At 43.7% G+C, this 14,296-nt stretch overlaps 1 protein-coding gene across 7 annotated transcripts in view; it reads left to right on the top strand.

Moving 5' to 3' along the window:
* Positions 1-14,296, top strand: part of DLG2 (discs large MAGUK scaffold protein 2) — a gene marked incomplete at its 3' end in the record, with an annotated part of 2,081,919 nt that overhangs the window by 131,874 nt on the left and 1,935,749 nt on the right. The window lies entirely within an intron of this gene.

Genomic DNA, 14,296 nt, shown 5'->3' with positions numbered 1-14,296 from the left:
CTTTTCTTTAAAGTTTTATTACCTCTGTGTACATCCATAAAATATATAGTTTAGTTGACTTATGAATGTGATATAAATTGAATATTCACATTCAATATATATTCATATTGTTATATATATACTTCATGTATATAAAATTATATAGATTGAAAATTCATAGTTTTGTCTTTTAATAATTAACCTTAACTTTTTTTTTAAGCCCAAACTCTTTTTTTCTAGGGGGGCGGGTCACATAGGCGAGAGTCCATAAGAAGTCAGCCTGAGTTAGTTAACGTGTCATTAATCCCAACATTTCCCCCTTTTTTATTTTATATTAAGGGTGTTTCTGTCTTAGGTTGCCCCTGGGAGGGTCTTACCCATCATGGAACATCACCCTAGCAGTTTGGGGGTCCGCCTTACTTGAAGGTGTGCCTGTCTTAGGTTGTCCTCCTCTGAGGATCTTACCCGTCATTGACTACCACCTTAGCACTTCACACGGGCCCCTCAGGAGGAGCAGGGCTTAAGGGAGAGACACTTAGAACCCAGTGTCCTGATAGGAGTGATCCATGATCATTTAGGGCTCCCAATCATCATTATGAAGGGCGGTATAATGCTGTCGGACCACCATGAGCTGCACAGACTTAGCCTGGCTTTTCAGGAAATGGATAAGCTTATTGATTATGCAAGGCCTTAAGGTGAACACAAGGATAATGGTGATTAGCAGTCCCATAAGCGGGAGGAGGTAGGGGAGCCACCCGTGTAACCCAGTCCAGAGGAAATTAGAGTGGAGCTCGCTCCTACGATGTTCCAGATCTTTTTGTAGGTTTTTGATTTTATCTTGTACAACGCCAGAGCAGTTGGCATAGAAACAGCACTCTTCACCAAGGAATAGGCAAAGCCCTCCTTCCTTCGCCATTAGCAGATCCAAACCACGACGATTTTGCAGGATGACAGAGGCCAAGGAATAAAGTTGAGCCTGTAGATCTAAGATGGTACTGGCAACATATTGCATATTGACAATTATCTGTTGAGAAAGCTTACTATAGAGAGCAAGAGACGTGCTTATGCCTGAAATTCTTGTCCCTACCTCTGTGGCCACTCCTATCCCTAGTAGGAGGGGTATAGCATTTATTGCCCTTTTTGCTCATGGGTTGTAGTGCTCCACAGATGGTATGAGTAGGGACTGATTATTTGGGAGGATTGTGACCTCTGGGAATAAGAGGGCAAGAGCACATGTTCCTGTCCAGTTACCAGGGAGCACATTGGATGCTGGTCCTCCACAATAAAAGACTGTACCATTTGGGGTACATAGGGATGTGTTTGCAGCAGGAATAGCGACGTTTTCCCCATATATATTAGGGTTCAAAGACCCCATGTCCTCAGTTTGATTAGAGGTTGAGCTAGGAAGAAAACAGGTCACATTGGGGGAGCCAAAGGTGGTATGCATATTTCACCATAGGGGGGCAGTATAGGGCAACTGGAGGAGAAGGTTATGGTTTTGTTAGGGGTTAGCAGAAGACCCGTGACTCTAAGGGGTCCATTGCAAAAGCAAAGCCAGCAGTCTTCTGCAAGAGGGGGGTTCGTGAGATTTAAAAGCTGAAACGTAGCCTGCAAGATGGCCTGAGTTTTGGGTCAAGGTTGAGCTCTCCCCTCAGCTCCGGTAAGGCTAAGGAGTGATAAACAGTGAAGCTAGGGCTTGATTCTGCTAGGCCAGCATGGAATTGTAGGTCGTTGTTCATGCCTTAGGACAGGGCAGCAGCCCCGAAGGTTTGCTAGGTAGGGGTGTGGATTTTTTCCAGCAGGCACTATCCCCTATTTTGACCCCACAGCCAGAGGTAGCAACCACTATGGCTGCCCACTTACCGTGGGGGGCCCACTGAAACAGTGAGCAAGATAGTCTTGAGGTATAACACCTTGGTGTAAGGTGAGAAACAATGGCACAATTTTGACATGGATTTCTAAAGAAGCAGAAGCAGGAAGCTCTTAGGGGGCTCCCTTGAATAATCATAAAGACTGTGAATTGGAGTAGGGATCTCATAGTGAATTAGGGGCTTTCAGTGTGATTAGAATACTTGTGGTAAACATCCAAAAATGTGATGCCTAGGATGAAAGTCAGAAGAGAGATGATGAGAAGTCCAGTAACAATGAGGCAGAGAGTCCAAAGGAAGGAATATTATACCTCAAGAGGGTGTGCTCTTGGGTGAATTATATTGTTCTGGTTGATGGTATTTGAGGTTCCTGGCAGGCACCCAGATAGGGTTCGTTTCTCCAATTGGGAACGCACATCCAAAACCTCTGCCGGCACTTATGAGCAGGTCAGAGCCATGCCAGCATACAGTTAATGGACCTTTCCATTGGACTTCAGTCTTAAGGTAAGGCACTTGATTAGCCCAGTGTCAGTGGAAGGCAGTTAAGGGTTGATTTTTTGAAAAATTTAAAATATTTAATGTAAGCATTGCTATTCTTAATTGATCAAGGGGGTTATTTCCCCTTTTTTGTTTTATTAGTTGATCTTTTAAAGTTTTATTATATCTTTCAATTATGGCTTGCCCTTTTGGATTATATGGGATCCCTGTGGTGTGTTTAATATGCCAATTGTTGAAGAATTCTTGTAATGATTTACTTGTAAAACAGGGCCCATTATCTGTTTTGATCTGTTAAGCAAGGCTAAAATGGCAAAACATTGTAAGAGATGGCTTTCAGTGTGCTTGGCCTTTTCACCAGAGTGAGCAGTGACCCAGCAGGCATGGGAGTAAGTATCAATAGACATAAATGTACATTTTAATTTTCCAAATGGTGCATAATGAGTCACATTAGTCTGCCAGATAATGTTAGGTTGTAAACCTCTGGGGTTTACCCCAGGGAATTGGAGAGGTGGAATCTGTAAGAAAGGTAGGCAAGATTTGCAGGTTCTTACAATCTTTTTAAAATCCTTTATGGGGATCAAAGGAACTTATGATGTAACCCTCTCAAATTTAAATGGGTCAGGTCATGAAGGCCTTGGGCTAGTTGTAAGTCGTGTTGAGGTTGGGCCGTAGTTATTGAGGTCCCTGATGTGGCTAACTGGTTGGCCACAGCATTGTCTTGTGCAAGGGAGCCAGGTAGATTTTGATGTCCTCTTAGATGCTGTAAGAATATGGGTTCAGCACGTTCCTTTAACAAGGACCGTACCTGGATCATCAACGGAGTAATAGGATTTTTATGTAACTTGATATACGAGGAGACCAATGTGGGTAGCAGGTTTACCACATATAGGCTATCTGAGGAAAGATTCATGGGATTTTGTACTTGAGTTAGGGCCATAGCAATTGCATATAAGTCCTTAAATTGTGCTAACCCGATAACTGGTTCAAAATGGGAAATCACTTCCTCTTTCACTAATCACTAAATTACAACAGCAGGTCCCTTTTTTCTTCCATCTGTGAATACATTTACAGCTTTAGGGAGGGGTTTAGTGGAAAAAAGTATAGGAGGTGCCCATTTCAGTTTCGAAAATGAGGACACCCATTTGGTTGACCCATAATGGCAGTCAATCTTCCCTAAGAAACCCTTCAATGCACAGGATACTCTATTGTTATTCCTTTGAACCCATTCAAAAACTGACAGGCATATGGCACTGTCAAAACATCAGGCTCTTTTCCATAGTGCCTAAGGGCAGCATCCCTGCCTTTAATTATAAGGTCAGCCAATTGGTCGTGGTGAGCGTGTATCCATTGAAGGGGCTCTCCCTGCTGAGTTAGGGCTGCAGTGGACAGCTGAGAACTAGGGAGAATCCAGGGGCTAAGGGGGTCTTCAGGCCGGTATCGAGCCAACTGGGTAGAGTTAAGGGCTACTTGTATTTTTTGGAGTATATGTTGATGGTCTTTTTTTTTTTATTGTAAACAAATGGGATACATGTTGTTTCTCTGTTTGTACATGGCGTAAAGGCATACCATTTGTGTAATCATAAATTTACATAGGATATTGTTGTTCGATTCATTCTGTTATTATTTCCCTTCCCCCCACCCCTCCCACCCATCTTTTCCCTCTATACAGTCCTTCCTTCCTCCATTCTTGCCCCCCCAACCCTAACTCTAACCCTAACATGAACCCCTCCCTCCCCCCATTATGAGTCATCATCCACTTATTAGCAATATCATTCGACCTTTGGTTTTTTGAGATTGGCTTATCTCACTTAGCATGATATTCTCCAATTTCATCCATTTGCCTGCAAATGCCATAAGTTTATCATTCTTTATGGCTGAGTAATATTCCATTGTATATATATATATATACCACAGTTTCTTTATCCACTCATCAATTGAAGGGCATCTAGGTTGGTTCCACAGTCTGGCTATTGTGAATTGAGCAGCTATGAACATTGATGTGGCTGTATCTCTGTAGTAGGCTGATTTTAAGTCCTTTGGGTATAGACCAAGGAGTAGGATAGCTGGGTCAAATGGTGGTTCCATTCCAAGTTTTCTAAGGAATCTCCACACTGCTTTCCAGAGTGGCTGCACTAATTTGCAGCCCCACCAGCAATGTATGAGTGTACCTTTCTCCCCACATCCTCGCCAACACCTGTTGTTGCTCGTATTCTTGATAATCGCCATTCTAATTGGGGTGAGATGGAATCTTAGGGTGGTTTTGATTTGCATTTCTCTTATTACTAGAGATGTTGAACATTTTTCCATATGTTTGTGGATTGCTTTTAGATCTTCTTCTGTGAGGTGTCTATTCATTTCCTTAGCCCATTTGTCAATTGGATTGTTTGCATTCTTGGTGTAGAGTTTTTTGAGTTCTTTATAGATTCTGGAGATTAGTGCTCTATCTGAAGTATGATTGGCAAAGATTTTCTCCCACTCTGTAGGCTCTTTCTCCGCATTGCTGATAGTTTCCTTTGCTGAGAGAAAGCTTTTTAGTTTGAATCTATTCCAGTTATTGATTCTTGCTTTTATTTCTTGTGCTGTGGGAGTCCTGTTGAGGAAGACTGGTCCTAAGCCAACATGTTGAAGATCTGGACCTACTTTTTCTTCTATAAGATGCAGGGTCTCTGGTCTGATTCCGAGGTCCTTAATCCATTTTGAGTTGTTTCGTGCATGGTGAGATGAGAGATATGGGTTTAGTTTCATTCTGTTGCATATGGATTTCCAATTCTCCCAGCACCATTTGTTGAAGAGGCTATCTTTTCTCCATTGCATACTTTTGGCCCCTTTGTCTAATATGAGAATATTGTATTTATTTGGGTTTGTGTCCATGTCCTCTATTCTGTACCATTGATCTACCTTTCTATTTTGGTACCAATACCATGCCGTTTTTGTTACTATTGCTTTGTAGTAGAGTTGAAGTTCTGATATTGCCAGACCCCCTGCTTCACTCTTCGTGCTAAGGATTGCTTTAGCTATTCTGGGTTTCTTATTCTTCCAGATGAATTTCATAATTGCTTGCTCTATTTCTGTCGGGTACACCATTGGGATTTTAATTGGAATTGCATTGAATCTGTATAGCACTTTAGGTAGTATGGCCATTTTGACAATATAAATTCTTCCTTTCCAAGAACATGGGAGATCTTTTCATCTTCTAAGGTTTTCTTTCATTTCTTTCTTTAGTGTACTGTAGTTCTCATTGTAGAGGTCTTTTACCTCTTTCCTGAGATTGATTCCCAAGTATTTTATTTTTTTCGAGGCTATTGTGAATGGGGTAGTTTTCCTGATTATTTTTTCCAAAGATTCATCACTTGTGTATAAAAATGCATTAGACTTATGTGCATTGATCTTGTATCCCACTACTTTACTGAATTCACTTATGAGTTTTCAAAGTTTTCTGGTGGAATTTCCTGGTTCCTCTAAGTATATAATCATATCATCAGCAAATAGAGATAGTTTGAGTTCTTCTTTTCCTATTCGTATTCCTTTAATTTCTTTTGTCTATCTAATGGCTCTGGCTAGAGTTTCCAGGACGATATTGAATAGAAGTGGTGAAAGAGGGCATCCCTGCCTTGTTCCAGTTTTTAGGGGAAATGCTTTCAGTTTTTCACCATTTAGAATGATATTAGCCATGGGCTTAGCATAAATGTCCTTTACAATGTTAAGGAATGTTCCCACTACCCCAATTTTTTCTAGTGTTTTGAGTATGAAGGGGTGCTGTATTTTATCAAATGCTTTTTGTGCATCTATTGAAATAATCATGTGATTCTTGACTTTAAGACTATTGATATGGTGAATTACATTTATTGATTTCCTGATGTTGAACCAACCTTGCATCCCTAGGATGAAATCCACTTGATCATGGTGCCTTATCTTTTTAATATGTTTTTGTATGCGATTTGCTAAAATTTTGTTGAGAATTTTTGCGTCGATATTCATTAAGGATATTGGTCTGAAATTTTCTTTCCTCGATGTGTCTCTGTCTGGTTTAGGTATCAGTGTGATATTGGTTTCATAGAATGAGTTTGGGAGGGTTCCCTCCTCTTCTACTTCATGGAATACTTTGAGAAGTATTGGAATGAGCTTTTCTTTAAAGGTTTGGTAGAACTCGGCTGAGAACCCATCTGGTCCTGGACTTTTCTTTGTTGGTAGGCTTTTGATGACCTCTTCTATTTCATTACTTGAAATTGGTCTATTTAAATTGTGTATGTCCTCCTCATTCAGTTTAGGCAGTTCATATGTCTCTAGAAACCTGTTGGTGTCTTCAAAATTCTCTATTTTGTTGGAGTATAGATTTTCAAAATAGCTTCTAATTATGTTTTGTATTTCAATCGTGTCTGTTGTGATATTTCCTTGTTCATTCCGAATTTTAGTGATTTGGGTTTTCTCTCGTCTTCTCTTTGTTAGTGTGGCTAAAGGTTTATCAGTTTTGTTTATTTTTTCAAAGTACCAACTATTTATTTTGTCAATTTTTTGTATTGTTTCTTTTGTTTCAATTTCATTGATTTCAGCTCTGAGTTTAACTATTTCCTGTCTTCTACTACTTTTGGTGTTGGTCTGTTCTTCTTTTTCTAGGGCTTTGAGCTGTAGTGTTAGGTCGTTTATTTGTTGAGTTTTACTTCTTTTATTAAATGCGCTCCATGAAATAAATTTCCCTCTAAGTACTGCTTTCATAGTGTCCCAGAGATTTTGATATGATGTTTCTTTGTTCTCATTTACCTCTAAGCATTTTTAAATTTTCTTCCTAATATCTTCTGTTATCTAGTCATCATATAATAGCATATTGTTTAATCTTCAGGTGTTGGAATAGTTTCAGTTTTACTCTTTCATTTATTTCTAACTTCAATCCATTATGATCTGATAGAATACATGCTAGTGTCTCTATCTTCTTGTATTTGCTAACAGTATCTTTGTGGCCTAATATATGGTCTATTTTAGAGAAGGATCCATGTGCTGTTGAGAAGAAAGTGTATTCGCTCTTGGTTGGATGGTATATTCTATAAATGACCATTAAGCCTAAATTATTGATTATGTTATTGAGATCTATGGTTTCTTTGTTCAATTTTTGTCTGGAAGATCTGTCCAGTGGTGAGAGAGGTGTGTTAAAATCACCTAGTATTATTGTATTATGGTCTATTTGTTTTCTGAAATTGAGAAGGATTTGTTTGACATACATGGATGAGCCAATGTTTGGGGCATAGATGTTTATGATTGTTATATCTTGCTGATTTATGCTTCCCTTAAGCAGTATGAAATGTCCTTCTTTATCCCTTCTGACTAACTTCGGGTTGAAGTCCACATTATCTGAAATGAGGATGGATACTCCAGCTTTTTTGCTGAGTCCATGTGCATGGTATGTTTTTCCCCATCCTTTCACCTTTAGTCTATGGGTATCTTTTTCTATGAGGTGAGTCTCTTGCAGGCAACATATTGTTGGATCTTTCTTTTTAATCCAATCTGCCAGTCTATGTCTTTTGACTGATGAATTCAGGCCATTAACATTCAGGGTTGTTATTGAGATATGATTTGGTTTCCCGGTCATTTGGTTCATTTTTTAAATTTTATTTATTCATTTATTTGACACGACTTGGTTCCTCCTTTATTTGACAATTCCTTTAGGATAATTCCTCCCTTTGCTGATTTGCTTCTTTGTTTTTCATCTCTTCCTCATGGAATATTTTGCTGAGAATGTTCTGTAATGCTGGCTTTCTTTTTGTAAATTCTTTTAGCTTTTGTTTATCATGGAAGTATTTTATTTCATCGTCAAATTTGAAGGTAAGTTTTGCTGGGTATGAGATTCTTGGTTGGCATCCATTTTCTTTCAGGGCTTGAAAAATGTTGTTCCAGGCCTTTCTAGCTTTTAGGGTCTGGATTGAAAAATCTGCTGATATCCGTATGGTTTCTCCCTGAATGTAATTTGGTTCTTTTCTCTCACAGCCTTTAAAATTCTGTCTTTATTTTGTATGTTAGGTATTTTCATTATAATGTGCCTTGGTGTGGGTCTGTTGTAATTTTGTGTATTTGGAGTCCTATAAGCCTCTTGAACTTGATTTTCCATTTCATTCTTCAGATTTGGGAAATTTTCTGATATTATTTCATTGAATAGATTGTTCATTCCTTTGGTTTGTTTCTCTAAGCCTTCCTCAATCCCAATAATTCTTAAATTTGGCCTTTTCATGATATCCCATAGTTCTTGTAGATTCTGTTCATGATTTCTTACCATCTTCTCTGTTTGTTCAACTTTGTTTTCAAGGTTAAATATTTTGTCTTCAATGTCTGAGGTTCTGTCTTCCAGGTGTTCTATCCTACTGGATATGCTTTCTATGGAGTTCTTAATTTGGTTTATTGTTTCTTTTATTTTAAGGATTTCTATTTGTTTTTTTTTCAGTATCTCTAACTCTTTATTGAAATGATCTTTTGCTTCCTGTATTTGCTCTTTTAACTGTCGATTGGTGCGATCATTCAATGCCTGCATTTGTTCTTTCATCTCATCATTCAGTGCGTGCATTTGCTCTTTCATCTCATCGTTTGCTTCCCTGATCATTTTAATTATGTACATTCTGAACTCCTTTTCTGTCATTTCTTCTGCCATGCTGTCATTGGGTTTTATTGATGTAACATCTAGATTTGTTTGGGGCATTTTCTTACCTCGTTTTCTTATATTGTTCAGGTATCAGTGGACCGCTGAGATATTACAGATTTCCTCTATTGACTTACAATGTCCCTGAAGATTTCTAGTATATCCCTTCTTAGCCTTCAGTAGACTGAAGTCTTGGAGGAAGTTGATAGTGCAGTGCTCCACAAGGAAGCTGCCTCTCTAGGGGTGGTGGCCTTCCGGTGGGGTATATTCTCTGTTAGCGGGCAGAGGTGCCTCCACTTGTTGACCAATGGTCATCCAAAGGGGAACTAGGCTGCAGGCTGAGGCAAGGCCTGTTTGGGCCTGTGTTTCTGGTCTTACTGTCCTTGTGGGAAAACCTCTCCGGGCAGGGAAGACTCACCCGGTGGGGAGGTCTCGCTGGTCAGTTCCCCTCCTAGAGGTTCCCCTCAATCTACAGCTACCGCCTGGGCTGGGCTGCTTTCCTCTGCAACGTCCCAGGGACCCAGACCTACCTCCTGGGCCTGGGAGCCTCACCCTTCGCAGACGAGTCTCCTTAGGCTGCCCCTCCTCAGAGAATCTGTCCGCAGTCCTGGAACCTTTGCTCTGCCTCTAAGCGTGTCTCTGTGTGGCTCTTCCACCAAGAAGCCTCCTATGTCCTGGGACCCTGCTCTGCAGCTAATTGCCTGGCTATGTGGCCCCTCCTCTGAGCAGCCACCTGGGGCCCCGTACAATCGCTCCGAGTCCCAGCGATCCGCCGCACGCCTCTTCCTCCAGACAGCCACCCAGTCTTCCGGTGCAGTCGCTAGGAGTCCAAGCAACTCACTGCGTGCCTCCTCCTCCTGCCAACCACCCGTAGCCCTGGGCAGTCACTCCGAGTCCAAGTGACCCGCTCCATTCCTCCTCCTCCTCCAGGTAGCCCCTGGGGTGTTCAGGAGTGGTCACTCTGAGTTGCTCTGAGTCCACATGACCTGCTGCACGCGTCCTCCGGGCAGCCGCCTGGAGCTCTGGTGTGGTCACTCGAGACCACGCGACCCACCGCGCTCCTCCTCCAGGCAGCCCCCTGTGTTCAGGAGCGGTCGCTTTGAGTTCAAACAACTCACCACTCGCCTCCTCCTCTGAGCAGCCGCCTGGAGCTCCAACGCAGTCACTACAAGTCCAAGTGACCTGCTGTGCTCCTCCTCTTCTTCCAGGCAGGCCCCAGTGTTCAGGAACGGTCGCTTTGAGTCCAGAATGCTCGCCACGCAGCTCCTCCTCTGGCAACCGCCTGTAGCTCTGGTATAGTCACTCCGAATCCAAGCTGCCACGCTCCTCCTCCTCTTCCTCCTCCGGGCAGGCCCCAGTGTTCAGGAACAGTCGCTTTGAGTCCAGACAGCTCGCCACACAGCTCCTCCTCTGGCAACCGCCTGTAGCTCTGGTATAGTCACTCCGAATCCAAGCGGCCATGCTCCTCCTCCTCCTCCTCCTCCTCCTCCGGGCAGGCCCCAGTGCTCAGAAGTGGTCGCTCTGAGTCCAATCAGCTCTCCTCGTAGCCCCTCCTCTGGGCCGCAGCCCGGAGCCCCAGTTGCTCTGAGTCCAAGCGCTGTGCTGAGCGACCTCCTCTATGATGCTCCCAGTTTTTCGAGTTCCTGTTGATGGTCTTGAGTTAAGGTAACAATGTCTGTAGGATCTTTGTCCTGTAGTAGGTCAAAGAGAGGGAGGATATCCTCCGTAGAGACAGGAAGCCATGGTCTCAACCAATTAAACTCCCCTAATAACTTCTGTAAATCAACCAAGGAATAGGAGGATTGGAGGAATAATTGAGGCTTAAACAGAATCCAATTTGAGCTCAGTTCCCAGTATCTTGAAGGAAGGGACAGTTTGGACCTTATCATTAGCTATATGTAGTCCTCCTTTCTCCAAAAGGCCTTGGAGTTCCTTGTATGCGGAGCTTAGTTGTAAGGCATCAGTGGCTCCTATAATAATATCATCCATATAAATATACAAGGTAATTTGTGACCTTTTGTAGGGGTTGAAGGAGCTCAGAAACGAAATGTTGTCAAAAGGCAGGGCTATTAGCCATGCCTTAGGGTAGAACCACCCATTCATAACATTCATCTGGCCCTTGGTTATTGGTAGAGGGCACTGAGAAAGCAAACTTCTCACAATCATCTGGGTGGAGTGGTATTGAGAAGAAATAATCTTTGATATCAATAACAAGAAGCAAGAGATCTCTTGAGATAGAGGGGATCCAGGGAAGACCCCTTAAAGGGGTTCCTACTGGAACCATATGACTATTAATTTTCCTGAGATCCTGAAGCATCCTCCATTTTCCTGATGTTTTTTGGATGACTATTCCAGGGGCTTAGAGATGGTCTGATATGACCTAAGGTCAGTTGTTCTTGTACAATATTTCTTAAATGTTGGAGCTTATTTTGGGGTAATGGACACTGTTCCACCCATACTGGGGGGCCTGGGAGCCATTGGATGGCTGGTGTCATTGGAACAGTGGCCCTTAGGATTGGGGGTGTGGCCTTACCGGGGGCTGGGACCTTTTACCTAGATGCCTCAAAAAGAGGGTCCCCTCTATAATTACTAAAAGGACCAGGCAGATTGAACTGTTGTTCATATTCCTCCTGCTCAAGGAGGTCATCATACACTGCCTTGTGATCCAGCGTTATATAGACCTCGGCTTCCCCCAAAATATCTTGTCCTAATAGATTTGCAGTAAGACCTGAGGCTACAAAGGAGCACATGTCTCCCTGGGCACCGTCCACATCCCGCCATTTGAGCCATCTTTGGTCTCTTCTGATTTAGTATCACCTCCTACCCCAAGCAACTGGGGGCCAGGAACCAACCTCCATTGAGGTGGAACTTCCTCCTTTCTTAACACAGTCCTGTCCACTCCAGTGTCAATGAGACAACGGAACTTCTTTCCCGCTATAAAAATGTCCATTTTTGGCCTGACCCCAGGGACAATGGGAACAGTCCAATGTGCCTCAGAGGGGCTATTGGGGGAGAAACCTCCTTTGTGTGATGGGGCTAGAGGGTGCCCCTGATTAGTTTAAAGGTTTCACCTCAATGTCAAATTTAGATTTGCAATCCCTCTGCCAATGGAATCCCTTTCTGCATCTTGGGCGAGGCTTCTTGGTGGTGGCCGGCCTTTGAGCTGAACCTGTAGAGCATCTGGGCAGAGCCTCAGAACGCACCCGACCAGTGGGGCAATCCCTCTTGAAGTGGCCTGGTTGCCCGCAGCCATAACATACTCCTTTGCCCTTAGTTGCAACTGGTGACAAGGCTGCTGTGAGAGCCTCAGCACGTGAGGCAGTTTGGGCCTGTAGGGCTGCAACCAAGGATTGAGACTGATGTGCTTGTGTGCCAATATTTTTGGTAGCCACAATCCACCTTCCCATGGAGCGATCTTTCATCCCTGCACAGGCCAATTTGTGATCGGTAGTCATTCCTTCCCAAACTAACATTTTAACAAATTGATCTCTTAGGGGCCCTGGAGGAAATTTTCTCTGAAGGCTTCTTTCTACCCTTTCAATGAAGGTTGCTAGGTCCTCAGTTGCCTTCTGGGTAATCCCTGCAATGGGGGGTTCTGAGGGGCCCTCCTTTAGCTTTTTCCATGCCGCTAACCCTGGGGCTCTTACTTGTTCTTGATATGGAGCCAGGATGGCAGCCTGTAAAAGGCCAGTAGAGAATTGGTCACTGGACCCCAAGAGCATCCCATAAGTAACCAGGATGGGAGGGTTAGCAGCCTGGTTCTGTTCAGCCTGAGCATGACATTCTTCATTTAAAAAGGCACACCACTTTAGATATAAAGGACCAGGAAGGACAGCTTTAGTTAGGTTCTTCCAATCCTGAGTGGTGCACTGCTGGTGGGTGAGGCCCTGGAGGATGATTTCAGCCCAAGGGGAATTGGGCCCATCCTCTGAAACAGCTTTCCTTAGTTCCTTTAAATCTTGTGCCTCCCATGGGTACCATATAGCAGGCCGGTTACCCCCTGGATTAGCATTTACTGGGAAAGCCATACAGGGAGGGGGGAGGTTAGAGTCAGTGAGTTCTCTCCCAGTATCATAAAATGGCCACCAGGAAGATTTCCTGCCATCTGGACAAGATGGTGGCAATGAGCCTCTCCGGGGTGTAGAGTCTGGCTGCCCTTGTGGTTCCTTTGGATGGGGTGGTAGTAACCATTCCCCAGGTGAGGATGGGCAATAAGGAGGAGGGTGAGGGCTTTCATTGGAGTCTGATGTGGTCCCAGAATCAGATGTGGCCATGGGCATGTTAGACACACCAAAAATGATTTCAAAGGGATTGAAGGGCTCTCCTTTAAGATCCTCAACCTTGGGAGGAGCAGACGGAGATGGATTGGGCTCCCCATTAAAGGTCTCCCAACGATGTTTACTATGTTTCAAGTTTACGGAAGGAGATGCAATGGGAGGAGCCGGCAGTTCTTTAGGTGATGGCTCTTTGGGGAGAAACTTGGAGCCCCCTCTGGGAGGTCCTGGAGAGAAGCAGGCCTTAAGGACGGATAATGTAGGGTAGACTCCCAATAGGGGACCCTCCCCTAAATTGATTTCCCTCTTCCTAACAGGTTGTTCTACACGATCCCATGTGGACCAGTCAAAAAGATTAGTGGCTGGAAGCCAAGGGGCCACCTGAGTAAAGGTGTCCCAGGCTTTTCCCGCCTGTGTATCAGACCACTCAAGGTCCCTACTTTTTAGCATAAGCTTAAGAGCCTTGAGTGCAGGGTCCTAATATGTGGTGTGCATTTGCCCCATCCTTTCAGGGATGCCCTTACCCTTACCTCGGAACTCTCTTAGCCCAATCTGCTGGTTCTTTTGGTTTTGTAGCCACTCCTTCGCTTTGGCCATGGCCTTTTTGAATCAGCCTCAAGGTTCCCCATGTTGGGCGCCAAATGTTGGGGTCTTTAGCCCCCTTGCTCTTCTCAACCAGTGACAAGGGAAGGGAGCACTCCCCAACAAGTCCAGACTGGGAAAGGTAGGGCCGACTGACCATCCGCACCCAGCCCTCCGGGTGGAATACAATCAGACACGTCAGGGAGACCAGTCACAGCAGGAACTCATTTATTGAGGAAGTCACACAGCTTTCATGTAGGGTGAAGGCTGGGCAGGAACCAATCCGCTTAAAGGTCAGCAAGGCACAGGGGGTTCACCAGGCGAGAGTCCCATAGGACTATATGGAAAGCATGAGCTAATCACGTTCACGGAACTGTTGTTAATCAATCCCAATTGGTTGTCCAATTTATTGTCATTAACTTTTGAAACCGCCTTTGAGGCCTTGATCTTGCTCACCCGCCAGGAAGTAAGGAGTC

The sequence above is a fragment of the Sciurus vulgaris genome, assembly GCF_902686455.1.
Source record: "Sciurus vulgaris genome assembly, chromosome: 11".
Lineage (NCBI taxonomy): Eukaryota > Metazoa > Chordata > Mammalia > Rodentia > Sciuridae > Sciurus > Sciurus vulgaris.
The sequence above is the reverse complement of the archived record's forward strand: the minus strand, read 5'-3'. Positions and strand labels throughout refer to the sequence as shown.